The sequence below is a fragment of the Mustela lutreola genome, chromosome 16, assembly GCF_030435805.1.
Source record: "Mustela lutreola isolate mMusLut2 chromosome 16, mMusLut2.pri, whole genome shotgun sequence".
Classification (NCBI taxonomy): domain Eukaryota; kingdom Metazoa; phylum Chordata; class Mammalia; order Carnivora; family Mustelidae; genus Mustela; species Mustela lutreola.
Genome location: NC_081305.1, coordinates 33,372,193 through 33,391,020, shown reverse-complemented (window position 1 = coordinate 33,391,020; position 18,828 = coordinate 33,372,193). Strand labels below are relative to the sequence as shown.

At 43.1% G+C, this 18,828-nt stretch overlaps 1 protein-coding gene across 3 annotated transcripts in view; it reads left to right on the top strand.

Moving 5' to 3' along the window:
* The first annotated feature begins 2,884 nt into the window (after positions 1 to 2,884).
* C16H16orf78 (chromosome 16 C16orf78 homolog) overlaps positions 2,885 to 18,828 on the top strand; it is a 62,469-nt gene continuing 46,525 nt past the window's right edge. The window contains exons 1-3 of one of the 3 annotated variants that reach the window (XR_009348777.1): positions 2,928 to 2,998; positions 8,918 to 9,143; positions 10,548 to 10,659. The gene's annotated coding sequence lies outside the window, so the exon portion shown is untranslated. Of the gene's footprint in view, positions 2,999 to 8,917; positions 9,144 to 10,547; positions 10,660 to 18,828 lie in introns of all 3 variants that reach the window. The other 2 variants (XR_009348778.1, XR_009348776.1) reach the window with 2 other exon arrangements.

The following is an 18,828-nucleotide window of genomic DNA, read 5'->3' as shown; positions in this document are numbered from 1 at the left end:
TTCCCATTACTCCCATTCTCTAGCCTCCTTCCCTGTCTCATGTCTCCCATCATTTCCCTGAGCTCCCTGCACCACCCCAGAAACCATTTGGCTCTCTGATCTTGGCTCTGGGTCTCTTCTAAGATGGTATATACATCATAAAAGCACAAAGCCATCTGCTAAGCCTGGATTCGGTTTTGCCAAAACTACTCTGGGCCCTGTATTGGCAGAGCATAATTAACAGATCATTGCTTCTCCTGGGTTTGAAATTCTACCCACTCAAGGCACAGCTTATCATGGATGCAGACCTGTCAGAGTTTACACTGTTGGGAAATAGGCAAGGACCATAGCCATTCATTTGCTTACTTAACCTCCTGTCTGCAGGACAGCCAATTTTTCTTGGGGGTAGAAGATTTTAGGAGCAGCAGACTCACTTCTAGCATCCAGCATGCTGTGAAAGCTGGTTTCTAAGCATGAGTGGGCCTCAGAAAATGCTCCTATCCATTTCATCCACTCTCTTTACAGACCTGTCAGACGAGTACTTTGCTTTTATTCTAGTACCAACCTAGCTAAACCAGCCACCATACACACCATTGTGTAAAGAAAACACCTGCTTCCTATAAGGTTCTCTAGCTGATGGGGGAAACGGGCCGGTTCACATGGTCTCTTACTGCACGCGAACTCATCCTTTGGCAATCTGAGACCAAGATTGCACATTTAGCCAGGTGGATCTCTTAAAATCCTCTCCTTTACCATATTCTTCATTTTAGTCTTATCCCTATCTTCTTTCCTGTTTTGCTTTATCACCTTTGTGATGCTTTAATTCTCAGCACACCAGCTGAAGCTCTGTGAAATCTGTATCACAGTATATTAGCATTCCAGAATACATGCAATCCCTGAGTAGACAATAAATTTGATTTTGCACAAGTGGCATCCTTTATACTTTGCTCATAAGGCAATCTCTCAAGTGTATCTTTTTTTTTTTTTTTTTAACACAACACAAATAGTCTGGTGAAGTAAAAATGGGTTCCATGATGGGTTTTGTGCTCAGCAAAAAGAACTTGGACAAAGCAGCCGTGCTGATGTTCTTATTTACAAAGGTTGCCGTCTGGGAAATTAGTGTCTGCTGCTGCCAGTAATTAGGAAAATTTAGGACCCCTAGTGCTCCAACATCTTGCATTAAAGGTTGTATGTCATTGGTGTTTTCATGAGAATTTGCTGGATTTCTGTCATTAATAACAGGCATAAACCCAGCAAGCAGTAGAATATGCATTACATTTAATCAATTTGCTATTTGTATTCATTATGTATGTCCTCCATTTTGAGTCATGAAAAATTGAAAGGCCATTACAAATAGAAGGAGCATCATGGATTACAAATGATGTAACAAGAGCATAAGCGCTATTAATTGGTCAATTGTGCTTGTCAGTACATTTAAAGTGATTAAGGCAGAAAGATTAGAAGGGACATGCATGTGCTTGGGACGGAGAAGCCCAGGAACACTGGGGTGCTGCTGAGTGCCTCGTGTCCACATAAATGCAGCAAAAGCCAACAGCATTTTTTCCAACAAATTCATTCAACAAGTATTTGTTGAGCACATGCTGTGTGTCAGGGGTTGTGCTGAGTGTTGGGAATACAGCAGAAAAAGTAAAGAGGTCTTTGCCCTCAGGGACTTACAGATGGATAGGTAGGTGGGGAGGGAGAATTGTTAATAATACATAATACATAGATATAGGGGCACCTGGGTGGCTCAGTAGGTTAAGCCCCTGCCTTCAGCTTAGGTCATGGTCTCAGGGTCCTGGGATCGAGCCCCGCATCGGGCTCTCTGCTCAGCAGGGAGCCTGCTTCCCCCACTGCTCTGCCTGCCTCTCTGCCTACTTATGATCTCTCTCTCTCTCTGTCAAATAATAAATAAAATCTTTTAAAAATAATAATACGTAGATATAGATATGTCATACAGCTATGTGATATCTAGTAGTGGTAAGACCGGTGGAGATCACTAGAACAAGAGAATGGCATTGAGAGCGACGGATGGTAGTGAGGGCAGTCCTCTTTGGGGAAGTGACATGTGAACAGAGGTTTAAGTGAAGAGAGAAGGAAAACAAGCCATGTGGCTCTGGGGCGACGGCAGGACTATTTCATTCATATGAAATAGTAACGCTCAAGAATACATGAATAAAAAAAAAAAAAAAAAATTTTCTAAGGATAGTAAAAAAGTACTAAATAAAGAGAAAGACATGCTTTGGATAAGAATTATCTATGGTATAAAAATGTCTGTTTTTCTCAGATCTGTACATTTAACATACTTCTTTCAAAATAAAAGGAAGATTGCTTTTAAAAAAAAAAAAAAAAAAAAAAAAAAAAAAAAAAAAAGAATACATGAATCCTTTTAATTCTTTCTGTTGGCTTGACCTAATGGAACCACTTCTCCAGAGCTGGAAAACTCTATCATTCGTCTTCCTACTACCCCCTTCTACGGTAGCTGTTCTGTTAAAGTGAAACTGATGGGTTTAGTTAGCATTTTATGTGCAGGCATCTTGAAGTCCTCATCATGGCTCACAAAGCCCTCGGTGACCAGGCTCCCTTCCCACATTGCATACCAGTCCTCTCTCCTCTAATAAGTTCTCGCCCCTGACCTTCCTGTTGCTCACACTGATAGCTCTTAGCTGTCTCTCTGCCCAGTACATTCTGTCCTCAGACTCAGAGGACAGACTCAGATGACCTGCCGCCAGGTCATCTCCTCAGAGAAGCCCGCCCTGACTAGCACACCGAAGTCGTTTCTTGGTCCCTTGCTATGTATTAGGTCCTCCTGGTTTGTTGTCATCATGGCCCTTACCATTACCTGAACTGCATGCTCTCTGCTTGTTTCTCGCGTAGCTCCCACATTTGTGTTTATACACCATGAGATCAGACACTCATCACCTGAGTTCACTGCTGTGTTCCGGCACCTACAACAGCACCTGGCACGAAGAAGAGGCTCAAACGCCCAAGACAAGGGATGGAATGACTGGGTTAATGGGTGAGTCAACCAATCAGTCAGCTAATCAGCCAAAGTAAAGGTAAAAAAGGAGAGTTTGGTTTCTGCTTTTTTATTCAGGTTGCTATTTAAAATTTTGCCTGACGGGGTGCGTGGGTGTCTCAGTTGTTTGAGCGGCTGCCTTGGGCTCAGGTCATGATCCCGGACTTCCGGAATCGACTCCCTCATCGGGCTCCCAGCTCCTTGGGGAGTCTGCTTCTCCCTCTGACCTTCTCCTCTCTCATGCTCTCTCTCACTCATTCTCTCTCAAATGAATAAATAAAATCTTTTAAAATAAAAAAATAAATAAAATAAAAATTTGCCTGAAATCCACAAAGAAGAAATGGGTGCATATTCAGAGCAGGGCTGTGCAAATGAAAGTCATTAGCTAACATGGATTTTTGTGCTATTTGGTTCATTTGTTTAGGATCTCTCGCTATACCTTTTTAAGTAACTTAGTATTTCTTTTCAACATATTGAATCATTTTTTACGGGCTAAATGGTATAAGAGCTGATGGTCAACAAGCATGGTTTGAAAACCCTCACACACATTACAATCACCTGGGGGTCCCTTGTATATACCTACATCTGGAACCCCTAGCAGGCCAGTTGGTTCAAAATCTCTGGCCCAGGGTCTTACTAGACTAGTGGATCCACTGGTCTAGTAGAAGGATGGAAGTATAAAGAGCAAACCACAAAAAAAAAAAAAAAAAAAGAAAGAAAGAAAAGAAAAGAAAAAAAGAGCAAACCACAGATAGTGGGTCAAGAACCATAACAGCAGGTGAGCGTGCAAGGAAAAATGATGATATTTCTATTTGGTCCATAACTATAACTCAAAAAGAAATGTTTTTAGGAACCCAGAGGCCAAATGACCTGGTTACACAGCAGATAAATGTTTCATTTATTTATTACCCACTCCCACCCCCAAAAAACTGATCAAAAAGTGACAAGTATCATGCACTAAATAATTATTTTTCCTGTGTGGGTCCAAACAAATGATTTTATTTTTCTATATAAGTCAGGAGTTATTGTATCCTTAGGCAAATAAAGAATTTTAATTAAAATATAGTGTCTTTCCTAACTGGCAGACATGAGAGAAAGGAAAATAGGAGAATCCACAGGGTAACCATCAAAGGGAAAGAATTAACATGTCCTCTGAAATTATTTTAAAAGGTCAGAACTTCCTGAAGTGTGGTGGTGAAGGTGAACTGAAACTCTCTTCCTCAGCCTGCCTGTGCCTTTGGTGGTGGGCATTGAAGTGTTTAGACTGGGAAAAAGGCAGATCTTTCTGGGTAATTAATTGTGGTTTAGGTTGTCCAGCTGAAGATCAAGCTTTGCTTCCCCCCCACCTTGACTTGGGTGGAAAAGAACAAGAAAGTGAGAATGATTTCATAAGAGCTAAACTGTTGTTCAGAGTGGCACTTCTAAGTAAAATATTGGTTAAACATTCCTATCTTTTGTCTAGTGATAAAAGGTGAGATTTTAAAAAGCAATGTTTGCAATCTGAAGGGCCCTTTACAAAAGTCCGTCAGCATGTTGTAAGAAAGTCTGCGTCTTGTCCTCACCCTTTGGTTTACCACACTCTCTGCTTGCAGGGAAGACCGAAGTGTCCAGCCACCGTATAAACTCAGATGAACACCTCTGAGGCTAGGAAGAGCAGCTGCCAAACTTCCAGATATCTGCACTGCCACCCTGTCCCCTTGGATTTTATAGTTACCAACAGTGGGTGATCTTGAGAAAGACTCACAATTTCAGAGAAGCCATATACTTGAATATTTAAAGAAAGTGATATTTTACAAAATAGAGGGGTGACCTAGGGGAAGAAAAGGACGGAAGCAAGGAGGACCTAGCAGCCTCTCCAGAAATGAAGGTGACCAAGAAGGCCACCCCAGGCAGGTGGCTCCCTGAGGGAAGCAACGGGTCTCAAGGCTAGCTGTATACTGGAATCACCTAAGGTGCTTGAAAAATCCTGACACCTGAGTCCCCTGCCCAGATTCCTGGGAGTCGGGGATGCTGGGTCTAGGCATACCTTATAAAAGTTCCCAGGGGACCTGAACATGCAGGAAGGACTGGGAACCACTCACTGATGCCATCCCAGATTAGTGACCAAAGTAACCGGGGAATTATCATTGGTGGCACAATCCACTGAGCTCAAGGTCTTGGCATACCCAGCGCTTGGCAGAGGGCAAAGAAAGACTCATCATCAAGGGAGACACTATGGTGGGAAAAACTGAACACATCCACGGTGGGGTAATTGTTCCCTTCCTTCTGTGACTTCCTGACATCTTGCCCTGCAGAAACTGCAATGGGCAAGACAGACATCGCTTTCAGATAGATGCCTGTCATTTAGATCCCTCCTTCGGCTGATGACACTGTGGTGAGAAAAGCCACTTGCAGATGAAGTGAATACTTGAGAGAGAATCAGAAGCGGTGTGACAGTGGGCCTGGTAAGCTCTACTTTGAAGGAGAGCAGGCGGGTCTTTTGGGAGGTTTATGCAGAGATCCAAGGCAGCCTGAGAAACATAAGCCAGTGCCGCCAGGGCTCTGGGGTGTAGAGACACCATGTGATTTCACACCTCCTGCATGTTCCCAGGACAAATTAGAGTTGGGGAGAAGATCCGGAAGGGGAAGAAGCCAAACAAGGGTGCAATGGAGGTGACAGTCCAGATGCAACATGGTCTCAAGAGGGGACCTTGGGGTTTGCCCAGCCTTGGGGCCGAAGAGTGTGAGGTCTGTGTACTCCCACAGGGCTACGCATTGGTTAAAGGCCACCAAGGCGTGGTGGGCTTGCTGTAGGAGAAATGTAGCTCCAAGGCCTAAGGAGCATCTCCTGAAGGTCAACAGGTGGAAGCTGGTAGCAGCATAGGCTACAGAAGCTGGGAGATGGGTGCATAGGCGGTAAAGGGATCCAGGGGGATCTGGGCAGGATACTGACTACCTGCTGCTGCCCCAGCAAAGCATCACCTCCTGGATGGGTGTCTTTCTCTTGAGAAACCATAGAGCATATTTCTGCATTCCCTCCTCTGATTCAGTAGATTTTCTCCCATTACCTTTCTCTTCCTTACCACCCCGCTCCTTGTTTTCATTGTTTTCTGTTTCTTATGATCAACGTGGGAAGTCTAGGAAGTCTGGAGGAGGATGCAACTAGGGAAAGTGGGACAAGGAGGCCACTCTGACCTGCACAACAGCGTGGATGATCTCTGCAGCAAGAGACAAGATACCCAACCAAAGGGGCCCTTATAATGGGAGACACAAGAAGTCTGGTACCAGGTGATCTAGGTTTGACTTAGATGCTCAAAATATCAGGACTCAGGAAGGGTGTGATACTGTGATTGATAGGAAGAAACATATATTTGGTCTTTGTTCCTCACTCCTGGCCCAGACCTCCTAAAACTCTTGGAACTTCCTAGCTGAGAAGAGCTACAGGTGATTTTGTTATGTTAATCAGGCAACTTTTGGATCCCACCTTAAGGATGGGGGCTGGTTACCAGGAGAACCAACCATGTGATCAGAGGGTTGGAACTTTCAATCCCACCCCCAAGCTCTAGGGAGGGGAAAGGGGCTGGAGGTTGAGTCCAATCGCCAATGGTCAATGATTTAATCATTTGGGGAGATTTAGGGAGAGGGCAACACTCAGAGAAAGCATGCAAGCTCCTTTCCCTTTTTCAGGACCTTGCCTGGTGCATCTCTCCTATCTGGCTGTTCCTGAGTTCCATCCTTTTATAACAAACCAGTAATCTAATAGGTAAAATGTTCCTCTGAGTTCTGTGAGCTGCTCTAATGAATTGAACCCAAGGAGAGTATCTTTAGAACCTCCAGTCTGTAGCCGGTTGATCAGAAGCACAGGTGACAATGTGGACATGCAATTGGCATCTGGAGCAGGGGTGGGGGAGGGGCAGTCTGGGGGGCCGAGCTCCCAAGTAGACAGTGTGAGAACTGAGTTGAATACCTGTAGGACACCAGCTGGTGTTGGAGGACTACCTGTTGATGTGGAAACTGCCCTTACCCCCAAACACGCACATGTTGAACCTGGGTGCAGAATTATAAAGGGCTTCTCTGCCATCCTCTTGGCCTTCTGTCCATCATGGTGGCCGCATAGCTTCTAGTATCATGTCCTCACACAATAATATCCAAAATCAGGGAGGGAGGGATTGGCTTTTCCTCACTCATCACTCTCCAGTCAAAAAGCAAAATATTTTCCAGATCCGGGCACAGAATCTGTAAGTATAGGGTTGGGCAGGTATCACCTTCCTATTACTCAATTTTAAGGATGATTGAGGAAAGGTAATATCTGGCATTTTGGCTTCTGCCTGCCAGTCCCTGCAAAAGGAGGTACTGGCTATTCTCCAGTTGTCCCTTTGGGTTCATCCTCTGCCCTTTTCTGCCCTGCTCCTTACTCCATGCTTTTGGAGGCTAGTACCTACAGATTTCACCACCAGGATTTGTCCTTTGGGTTTTAATGGGATTCAACCCAGGGGAGGCCCAGGAGGAGTTGGGAGGGAACAGGAGAGAAGTTGAGATATCTATTCCCTCTGCTCCAAACCTGCCAGACCAGAGTCTGGCAGGGTCTGTATTTCCCTACTAAAGGACCAGGTCAGGAAGGTAATGCTTCTTGTTACTTTATGAGGTATTGATTTACCTTCTCTGCTTAGATCTACAGTTCACTTGGCATGGATCTTTTCCTTCTGCTTTTTATCTTGGAAGTTTCTAAATCTACTGAAAAGTTAACTTAATAAAACACTTATATCCTTCAGTTTGATTCCCCAGTGGTTAATAGTTTGTCACATTTTCTTTATATCTCTCAATATAGAGACACAGAGAGGCAATTGACCCTTGAACAATGTGGGTTTGAATTTCACGAGCCTACTTATATGCAGATTTTTTTCAATAAATGCAGTACAGTACTATAAGTGTATTTTCTCTTCCTTATAATTTTCTTAATGACATCCTCTCTAGCTTACTTTATTGTAAGAACACAGTATAACATATACAAAATATGTGTTAACCGACAGTTTATGTCATCAGTAAGGCTTCCAGTCAACAGTAAGCTATGAATAGTTCAGTTTTGAGGGGAGTCAAAAGTTATATGTGGATTTTCAACTGCTGGGGGTTGGCCCTAACCTCTGAGTTGTTCAGAGGTCAACTGTGTGTAGATATATAGTAGATAATTCACTGAGCCGTACAATTTGGGGTTTTGCTGAACCATTTGAATGTTCTAGATGTCTTGACATTTCACTTCTTCACTTCAGCATGCATCTTCCAAGGATAAAGATATTCACTTACCCAACACCCCAAAATTAACACTAATTCAATAATAATTACCCAATTTGGCCTTTTTAAAATTTATTGCTTAAAAATACTTTCTTGATAACCCCTGACATTTGAGTCGTTTGTAGCTGACAAAGCTCTTTCATCATTATTTCATTTCATAGCACACTTTCTGAAGCAATCGTTATCATCCTGGCCTTATAGATGAGGAACTGAAGAATCAGAGAAGCCAAGTGACCCACCCCGGGTCACACAGCTAACAAGTAACATGACTGGGATCCCATGGCAAGCCTTCCAACTCCAAGTCCCACACACTTTCCATGACATTTTGGCCAGAGTGTTAGGTTTTCCAGAACTTAGGCCCCTCAACACTTCCCTTATTTTTTTCCCTACCAACCTATCTGTCCACCAAAAGTAATGAGGCTCCTGTCCTCCAGCTTCAGACAGAGAGACTCTGGATATGCTAGTTTTCCACCTTGGCCTCTGGAATAGAAGAATGCTAGACAATGTGTTTGGACCCCGCATTTAATTTAAGCTATCATGATTGATGACACAGTATTTCTTTACTGCATTATGCTTGATTCTCACCTTCACTCCCTGACACGGGGTGGAAGAAAGCTTCCCTCTGAAAACTCCTGGATTTTATCCTCCCAGGTGGGAAGAAGCTGCTTTATGCTGTTAAACAAGCAGGTGAAAACACGTGTGCTTGAAGCCCCACCAGGGCAGGATTTCAGACTCTCGGCTCCAGACCTCCCTCTCAAGCATTTCCAGGACCAGCCCCTTTCTGTGCTTTGCCACTATCATTCATGAAACTGCAGCAGCCCCTCACCTAGTCCTAGATGGCCATCTGCCCTCCGTTCTTGTCTCCTGCACTTGACAGGTGAGCCTCATCAGTGATGTCCAATGACCCTGGAATGAGGGCTGTGGTCCATGCTCTGGCCTGTGCCACCCTTCCTGACCAGCCCCCACTGACCTCACGGCCACCCCTCACACTGTGCTCCCCACCCCACTCCGAGTTCAGGCTATACCAACCTTCTTTTCCTTAAACAAGCCCGACCCCACCTCAGGGCCATTCTACCTGCTTTGTTGTCTGCCTGCAATGCTTTGTCCCCCATAACTACCCCCGGTCACGGATCCTTCACGCCTCAGCCCTGAGCCCCACCGTAGATCCTCATAAATGCTTTCCTCTTTTTCCTGAGTGCAGCGTAAGTTCCACGTAAGGGCTCAGCAAAGTGTTCATATCCCCCGATATCTCCTGAGGAAGAAGGGAGACCCACAGGGGGCCACACCTAAGGTCACTGTCAGAGCCATGGTCTTTCTCACCCAAAGCTGCTGCTTCAGGAAGGAAGCCCCTCCTGCTTCATCCTTGGGCTCCATAGCCAAGGGGACGTCCCCTCGCCCCGCCACTGTCACAGGACGCTGTCCACGTGAGGAGACAGAAACTGCATCCCAGACTTCCTTTCGTGTCTTCTCAGAAGTCTGCACCTGTTCACCCATCCATTTGCTCATCTCCTTCCCTATGACCACCCCCCCTATTTATCAAGTATTTATTGAGTTTAATTACGTGTATGGCATTGTGCTATTCATAGGGACACACTGGTGAGCAGAACAGACAGGTTGCTGTCCTCAGGAAGTCACCATGCCCTAAAAACCACATGTACTAAAAAGTCACATACGCAGATGAGAGAATGTGGGATGGTAGCCAGAGGACAGTGCCAGGAAGGAAACCAGGAGAGCAACGTGATGGAGGAAGCAGTGGGCAATTCCCCACTTGGCTTCAACCCACTTTCCTCCTTCTTAACAGAATCCCAATTGCTTTCAGTTGTCACCCCCTCAAATACCTCCTGGGCCTTAGTCTCCTCAGGCTTTCTCAACCACCCACCCCAATGCCCACATCCCAGGGCAGACTGGATTGGCCCAAGGATAATTCCACCCTCTTGAGATTGATGGGATCCAGAGGGAGTATATGACTCTTTTCAGGCCAAGTAGTTCCTGTAGGGAGGCGGGAACTTCTATGGAAAGTGTCCTTGCTTGAAAAGAAAGCCACAAAAAGAGATGGTTCCCTCTGGATGTGGTCATGTCTGGATGTGATGGCTAGAGCTGCTGCAGCTACGTGTTCCCAGCTGAGGGTGAAGCCAGCCCCACACCAGCTGAGCTGAGATGCATGAACATGGGCCCAAAAGACACCAGTGAGCTGCTGTTTCAATCAGTCCTGGAGCCCTCAGACTTCCCATTCAGAAGAGATCATAAGTTACTATTTAACATCCCCTTTTTTTTTTTATAGCCATCGAAAGCACCAAAATTGACAGAGACGTAGACCTCACTGCTTTGCCTCTAGCTCCCACCGTGGTGCCTGATACGAAGTAGATGCTCAATAAATGCTTATGGAAAGAACGGTATGTCCTATGTCAGATTCCCCAGAAGCAGACCTGCAGACAAGGAAGGCTTCATGGGAAAGTGCTGTGTTATGGAAACGCTCCCAGGGTGGATCAGTAAAAGGAAGCAAAAGGAGGCAAAACAGGGAAAGCCAAGCACAGAGGCAAACTTAATCAAAGCCCCCATGGGGGCAACTTCCTCCTGATCCCCCAGGAAACTCTGGAGTATAAGCCACTCCTCCTAAATTGTCCCACCTGCAGCAAGGAGCTGGCCTTTTTTTTTTTCTTTTCAGCATAACAATATTCATTGTTTTTGCACCACACCCAGTGCTCCATGCAATCCGTGCCCTCCCTAATACCCACCACCTGGTTCCTTAATCCCACTCCTCAGTCCCTAGCTAAGGGCCATTTCAGGGGGATATAAACACCACGCCTCCTCCCAACTCTCAGCTCTTATGGTTTAAATGGTTGAAGGAACCCAAGAGTGGCACCTGCTGACCACTGGAGGCAAAAGTGCAGTGAAGTTAGCAGAAGGATACACAGAAACGATAAGAGGGGTTAAAGAGATCTGCATGTGGGCCCCGAGGTGGATGAATGAACAGGTTCTGGATGCATCCACAATTGAATCTCAAGCAAATAGCAGCCCTGAGGCAGCCTTCTGGTCTGCAAATTCTTCCGCCATGTCCCTCCTAGGGTGAGGGGGCATCTTTTACTGCTGTCCACACACGATAGCCAGTGGGAGCCCCCAGCTTTTATTAAAATGGAAAAAATTTGCATTTCAAAATTATGACTGTGCTTCAATATTCATCTTGAGGTTCTCTCGCAAAACATTGAAAGCTAGATCATGATTTGACGATGGAATATTGATTTTACATCTCTATTTATATTCAGAGGTCTGTGCTGTGTGGCTAGAACACCCACCCTGCAATATCTTCTGTTTTAAGTCAATATGAACATGGATGATCCCCCCAGGCAAGTTTTGATAAAATGCTGATGTCGATACAAAAAGACATTCATGCCAATGCAAGTCAATACCCGTTTATTGGTTTGGGCTGCTTCTGCTCCACTCAGCAGGCTCCAAGAGGCGTTTCCAAACACCAGCTCCTAGCCAGTCTGCGTATTTCTTCACTAATATCATGTGAATGGAAAATGCAGGGGAACGTGGGCTGGCGGGGGGCTGCCCATGCCGGCTCCCAAATCAAGAAGGGAAAAGAAAATAAAAGCAAGCACAACCTGGAAGTAAGTCTGGGAGAAGCTTTAGTACTGTCATTAGCCGTGTGCTTGTCTTCTCTCAGTTTCAAAAAGAGTAACATTGAAACAGCAGAAGGAGCTAGAATCATTTCCATCCTTGTTAGGTTCTCATCATACCATAGGCACTGGGACTTGGCTTGACTGTGGGTATGTGCTGTGTTTGCCTGTCTGGCACTTAATACCACCTGAAACTCCATATATTTAGTACTTCTTAAAAATCTCATGTATTGTCTGCCTTCCACACCAGAAAGTGAGATCCAAAGGAACAGAGGGGTTTTTTGTTCGTTTGTTTTGTTCATTGCTGTATTTCTAATGTCTCGATGCCGAATTAGTTTCTTTCTGCTTCATGAAGCCACCCCACAAATTGAGCAAGTTCTATGTGACAGGGCTCAACTAGGTTCTTGAGATAAATCCGTGAGAAAAACACATTCGAGTGGGCTCTAGGGCAGTAGAGACAAACAAATACTATGTAGAGTCCATTAGAAGGCAGGGATTGCTAAGGTTGGGGAGCAAAGTAAGAAAAACTCGAAGGTTGGGGACACAGATTGTGTTTCTGAATCCAGTGGTCAGGTTCAGCCTCTGCGGGAAGAGAGAGTCAAACAGAGTCTTGTAGGAGGTCAGCAAATGAGGACGCAGCTATGGAAGGAAGGAGACCGGGATTTCCAGGCCCTTGGAATAGTGCACGGTTCCCAAGACAAAGCAGGAAGGACTATGCATGGCTTACCTAAAAAGCAATACAAAACAAAACAAAATGAAACCAAAAAAAAAAAAAAAAAGAAAGAAAGAAAAGGAAAGGAAAGAAAAAGAGAGAGAGAGAAAGAAAAAAGAAAGAAACGTGGGTGGCTGGACGGGGTGAATAGAATGTTAGAACAATTAAAGGGATGAATCTGAGGCACCCACGGGCCACCTTGCCCTCAACAGCTGCCCCCTAGGGAGAGCTCATGTGAAGAATAAATTTAAGCAGACACAAACAGAGCCCCCTGGATCCAGCCATGCCTAAAGCAACATCTAGTCCACATCTTTTCAATGCTTGAGCCAATATATTCCCTTTTTATAATCACTTCTCACTGAAAGAGTCCCTAATAAAACCCCCTGAAATCTTGAACGCCTGAGTTACTGTGCCCACAGCGGATTTCTAAGATACCTGCTGGCTGGCTCTCGGGCAGCGGGAAATCTAGCCCGGGAGGGCAAGGCCTGGAATCTGTTTGTGGAGAGGAGGCCCGGACAGCTGACAAGTGAGAAGGAAGCTTTCAAATTTGCAATTTTCAAGTGTCAGAAGGATATTGTATGACTCCTCTGACGCTGAGCATCGTAGGCTGGTTTTCCCCATTTTTCATCAACACGTCTGCTGTGTGAGTGGTGGCCTTTGCCCTCACATGATCCGAAATCCACAGCCGAAAGCAAGAACTCCAGGTGTCACCTTTTCCACCAAGTCACAGGGGAAGGACCAGACAGACCCTCTTCTTCAATTATCCGCATTGTCAACACAACACTTTCAAAGGTATCTATTCAATTCAGCGGGCACTTTGAATGGTTGCTCTTCAAGATGCCGGGGAGTCAGAGAAACACACAACTTGATCTGTCCCCTTAAAAGGCAGATAATCTGGTGGGTGAGGGCTCCTTTGATTCATCTCATTCACATGGATGCTAAAGACAAGACATTAGGTGCTGGGGTGGAGATTCCCCCAAGAGGACGGGCAGACATGTGCATGGGAGTACTTTGTGTGTGATCGCCCATCACTTTTCATTCAGCAAGTGAAGTAAGCACTTCCTGGGAGCACAGCACTCTTTTAGGCATTAAGGATACAGCATCCAGTGAGATGGGCAAAACCTCAATTCATGTGGCACTTATGTCCTATGGTGGAGACAGACAATAAAGCGACACTAGTTTTTTAAAAAGATTTGTTTATTTATTTGAGAGAGAGAGAGCACAAGCACAGGGGGAGGGGCAGAGGGAGAGGGAGAATCTCAAGCAGACTCCCCACTGAGCAAGGAGCCCAATGTGGGGCTCGATCCCATGACCTGAACTGAAATCAAGTCAGACACCCAAATGACTGAGCCGCCCGGGCACCTGGCACTAATTTAAAAAAATAAAAGAAAAGAAAAGATGATTTTTGTCAGCAAAACATGAAAGAAAGACAAGAAAGGATCAGAAGAAGCCTTCAGAAACAACTGCAAAACAAGGAATAAAATGGCAATAAATACATATCTATCAGTAATTACTTTGAATGTAAATGGACTAAATGATCCAATCAAAAGATGTGACAAAAGATGTGTCACCCAATCAAAAGGGTGACTGAATGGATAAAAAAAGAAAACAAAAACCAAACAAAAAACAAGACCCAGAGTACCTGGGTGGCTCAGTTGGTTAAGCATCTGACTCTTGATTTTGGCTCAGGACATGATCTCAGGGTTATGAGATCAAGCCCCACAGGAGGCTCTGTGCTGGGCATGGAACCTGTTTAACATGCTCTCTCCCTCTCCCTCTGCCCCTCTCCACCCCACTCAACTACTCAAGCCCTCTCTCTTTCTCAAAAAAAAAAAAAAAAAAAATTCATATGCTGCCTACAAAAGACTCATTTTATTTATCTACTTATTTTAATCTCGTGATTTTTTAATGTAGACATTAATTTAATATAAGTAGTAGATGGTTCAAGCAAAACACAAGTGAATTTATCACTCTGTATGGGCTTCCAAAATTGTACAATAGAATCAAGGTGTATCTCCATGCTGAGATCCCCTCACTCCGCAAGCCTCAGACTGATCTTGATTCAAATTCTCAGAAGCCTCTAGTAGGGAGTCAATGTCTGAGACACTCTGCAGGATCTAGGGAAACATTTAATAATTTGTTCTGGGGGGAAATCTTACCAGTATCAATCAGGCATGAAGGCAGATTATTTTCCAATGGCCATCACTAGTCATCTATATGTTTAGTCAGCTTTCATTGGATATCACCTATGGAAGGTTTGGTGGTCCTTAGACAGTGGGAAGAGGCTGAGAACAAGACACACTCAGGGCTGAAATCCAGCAGGTACACATCTCTGCTGCCATACCAGTTGTTTACCTACTTCTCTGCTTCCATCCTACTTGTTAAGCATCACCATCCAAGCCTCAGCCCTGTTGGCCCTCAGTCCCCTGCAGAAAAGAGCGTGCCCCAGAAACGACAGAGGCCAATGCTGGGTGCTGATCCCAGTGGTTGTGACCACCTGTGGCCAGCTCCTGCTTCCCTGCAGTTGCCCTCATGTGGCCACTCGTAGGAACTGCAGCATCACACACTAAATTTTCTAAGAGAAAATAAAATGATAAATGTCCCCCCAAATGCCCAATTGCTCCACAAGAGACTCATTTCTGACCTAAATCACCTGCAGATTGAAAATGAGGGGATGGGGAAACATCTGTCATGTAAATGGATCAAAAGGAACCCAGAGTAGCAGTACTTATATAGGACAAAAGAGACATTAAAACAGACTGTAACAAGAGATAAAAAACTATGTATAATCATAAAGGGGACAATCTAACAAGAAGATGTAACAACTGTAAATATTTATGCACCCAACATAGAAGCACCCAAATACATAAAATATAAAGGAACTAGCTAAGGAAAATGTGATGATATTAGGGCACTTTAACACCCCACTTACACCAATGGACAGACCATCTAAACAGAAAATCAATAAGGAAACAGTGGCTTTGAATGACATAGTGGGCCAGGTGGATTTAACAGATATTTAGAACATTCCATCCTAAAACAGCAGAATACACATTCTTTTCAAGTGCACATAGAACACCCCCCAGAACAGATCACATATTATCCCACAGAAGAAGCCTTGACAAACTCAAGAACATCAAAGCCATACCATTTGTATTTTCTGACCATGAGGCTCTGAGTCTAGAAGCCAAATGCTAGAAAAAACCTGGAAAGACCACAGATACGTAGAGGTTAAATAACATGCTACTAAACAATGAGGGTCAATCAGGAAATAAAAGAAGAAATAAGAAAATATATAGAAGCAAATGAAAATGAAAATACAGTAGTCCAAAACCTCTGGGATGCAGTGAAGGTGGTCCTAAAGAGGGAAGGACATAGCAATACCGGCCCACGTCAAGAAGAGAAATCTCAAAAAAACAATCTAACCGTACACCTAAAAGAGCTAGAAAAAGAACAACAAACAAAACCTAAAACCAGCAAAGGGAAGGAGGTAATAAAGATTAGAGCAGAAAGAAAGGATATAGAAACTAAAAAACAATGGAACAGATCAATGAAAACAGGAGGTGGTTCTTTGACAAAAAAATCAATGAAACTGATAAACCTCTAGCCTGACTTATTAAGAAAAAAGAGAAAGGACTCAAATAAATAAAACCACAAATGGGAGAGGATAAATAACAACCCACACCACAGAAATACAAACAATTATAAGAGAATATTATGGAAAATTACATGCCAACAAATTGGAAAACCTAGAAGAAATGGATAAATTCCTAGAAACACATAAACTACCAAAACTGAAATAAGAAGAAATAGAAATTTTGAACAGACTGACAACCAGCAAAGAGTTAGATCAGTAATCAAAGTAACTAATAATCAAAGAAATTCCAACAAACAAAAGTCCAGGACCAGATGGCTTCACAGGCAAATCCTATCAAACACTTTAAGTGTTCATACTTACTCTTCTCAAACTATTCCAAAAAATAGAAAAGCAATGAAAACTTCCAAACTCGTTGTATGAGTATTACCCCGATACCAAAATCAGATAAAGATTCCTCTCAAAAAGAGAACTATAAGCCAATATCCCTGATGAACATGGATGCAAAAATTCACAATAAAATATTAGCAAACCAATTCAAAAATACATTTTAAAAATTCACCATGATCAAGAGATATTTATTCTTGTGTTACAAGAGATTTATTACTGGGCCACAAGGGTGGTTCAATGGTTGCAAATCAATCAACATGATACATCACATCAATTAGAGAAAGGATAAGAACCATACCAACATTTCAATAAATACAGAAAGAGTATTTGATAAAGTACAACACCCATTTATGATTTAAAAAAAAAAACTTCAACAAAGTAGGTTTAGAAGAAACATACCTCAATGTAATAAAGACTATATACAAAAAACTCGCAACTAATATCATCCTCAATGGAGGAAAACTGAGAACATTTCTTCTATGGCCAGGAACAGACAGGGATGTCCACTCTCACCACAGTTATTTCACAAAGTACTGGAGGTCCTAGCCACAGTAATCAGACAATCAAAGAAATAAAAGACACCCAAATTGGCAAGGAAGAAGTAAAAGATAACATGATACTCTATGTAGAAAACCTAAAAGACTGCACCAAAAAACTGCTAGAACTGATACACAAATTCAGTAATGTCACAGGATACAAAATCAACATACAAAAATCTGTTGCATCTCTATAAACCAATAATGAAGCAACAGAAAGAAATTAAGAAAACAACCCTATTTGTAGTTGTACCCAAAATAGGAAGACACCTAGGAACAAACCTAACCAAAGAAAGGAAAGACCTGTACTCTGAAAATCATAAAACGCTTACAAAAGAAATTGAAGATGACAGAAAGAAATGGAAAGACATTCCATTCTCATGGATTAGAAGAACAAATATTGTTAAAATGTCTCTAATACACAAAGCAATCTATACATTTAATAATCCCTATCAAAATGACAACTGCATTTTTTCACAGAGCTAGGACCATCCTAAATTTTGTATAGAACCACAAATGACCACAAATAGTCAAAGCAATATTGAAAAAGAAAAGCAAAGCTGGAGACATCACAATTCTAGACTTCAAATTATATTAAAAAGCTGTAGAAATGAAAACAGCATGGTACTGGCACAAAAATAGACACACGGATCAATAGAATGGAATAGAAAATCCAGAAATAAATCCACAATTATATGGGCAATTAATCTTCAGCAAAGCAGGAAGGAATATCTAATTGGAACAAAACAGTCTCTTCAACAAATGTTGGGAAAACTGGACCGCAACGTACAGAAGAATGAAACTGGACCACTTCCTTACACCACACACAAAAATAAATTCAAAATGGATTAAAAACCATTTAATAAATGTGAGACCTGAAACTATAAGAATCCTAGAGGAGAACACAGACAGGAAGCTCTTTGACATTGACGGTAGCAACTCCTTTCTAGATATGTCTCCTGAGGCGAGGGAGACGAAAGCAGTAATAACCTACTGGAACTACATCAAAACAAAAGCTCTGCACAGTGAAGGAAACAATCATCAAAATTAAAAGGCAACTGACAGAATGGGAGTAGATATTTGTAAATAACATATCCAGTTAAAGGTTTAGTATAAAAAATATATAAAGAGGCTGCACCAACTTGCATTCCCACCAATAGTGTAAGAGGGTTCCCCTTTCTCCACATCCCCTCCAACACATGTTGTTTCCTGTCTTGCTAATTTTGGCCATTCTAACTGGTGTAAGGTGATATCTCAATGTGGTTTTAATTTGAATCTCCCTGATGGCTAGTGATGATGAACATTTTTTCATGTGTCTGATAGCCATTTGTATGTCTTCATTGGAGAAGTGTCTGTTCATGTCTTCTTCCCATTTTTTGCTATGATTATCTGTTTTGTGTGTGTTGAGTTTGAGGAGGATTTATAAAACTCACCTCAAAAAAAAAAAAAAATCCAGCTAATAAATGGGCAGAAGGCATGAACAGACATTGCTCCAAAGAAAACATACAGAAAGCCAACAGACTGAGGAAAAGGTGCTCAACAGCACTTATTATTAGGGACATGCAAATCAAAACTACAAGGAGCTATCACCTCACACCTGTCAGAAAGGCCAACATTAACAATGCAAGAAATAACAGGTGTTGACAAGGATGTGGAGAGAAAGAAACCCTTGTGCACTGTTGGTAAGAATGCAAACTGGTGTATAGCCA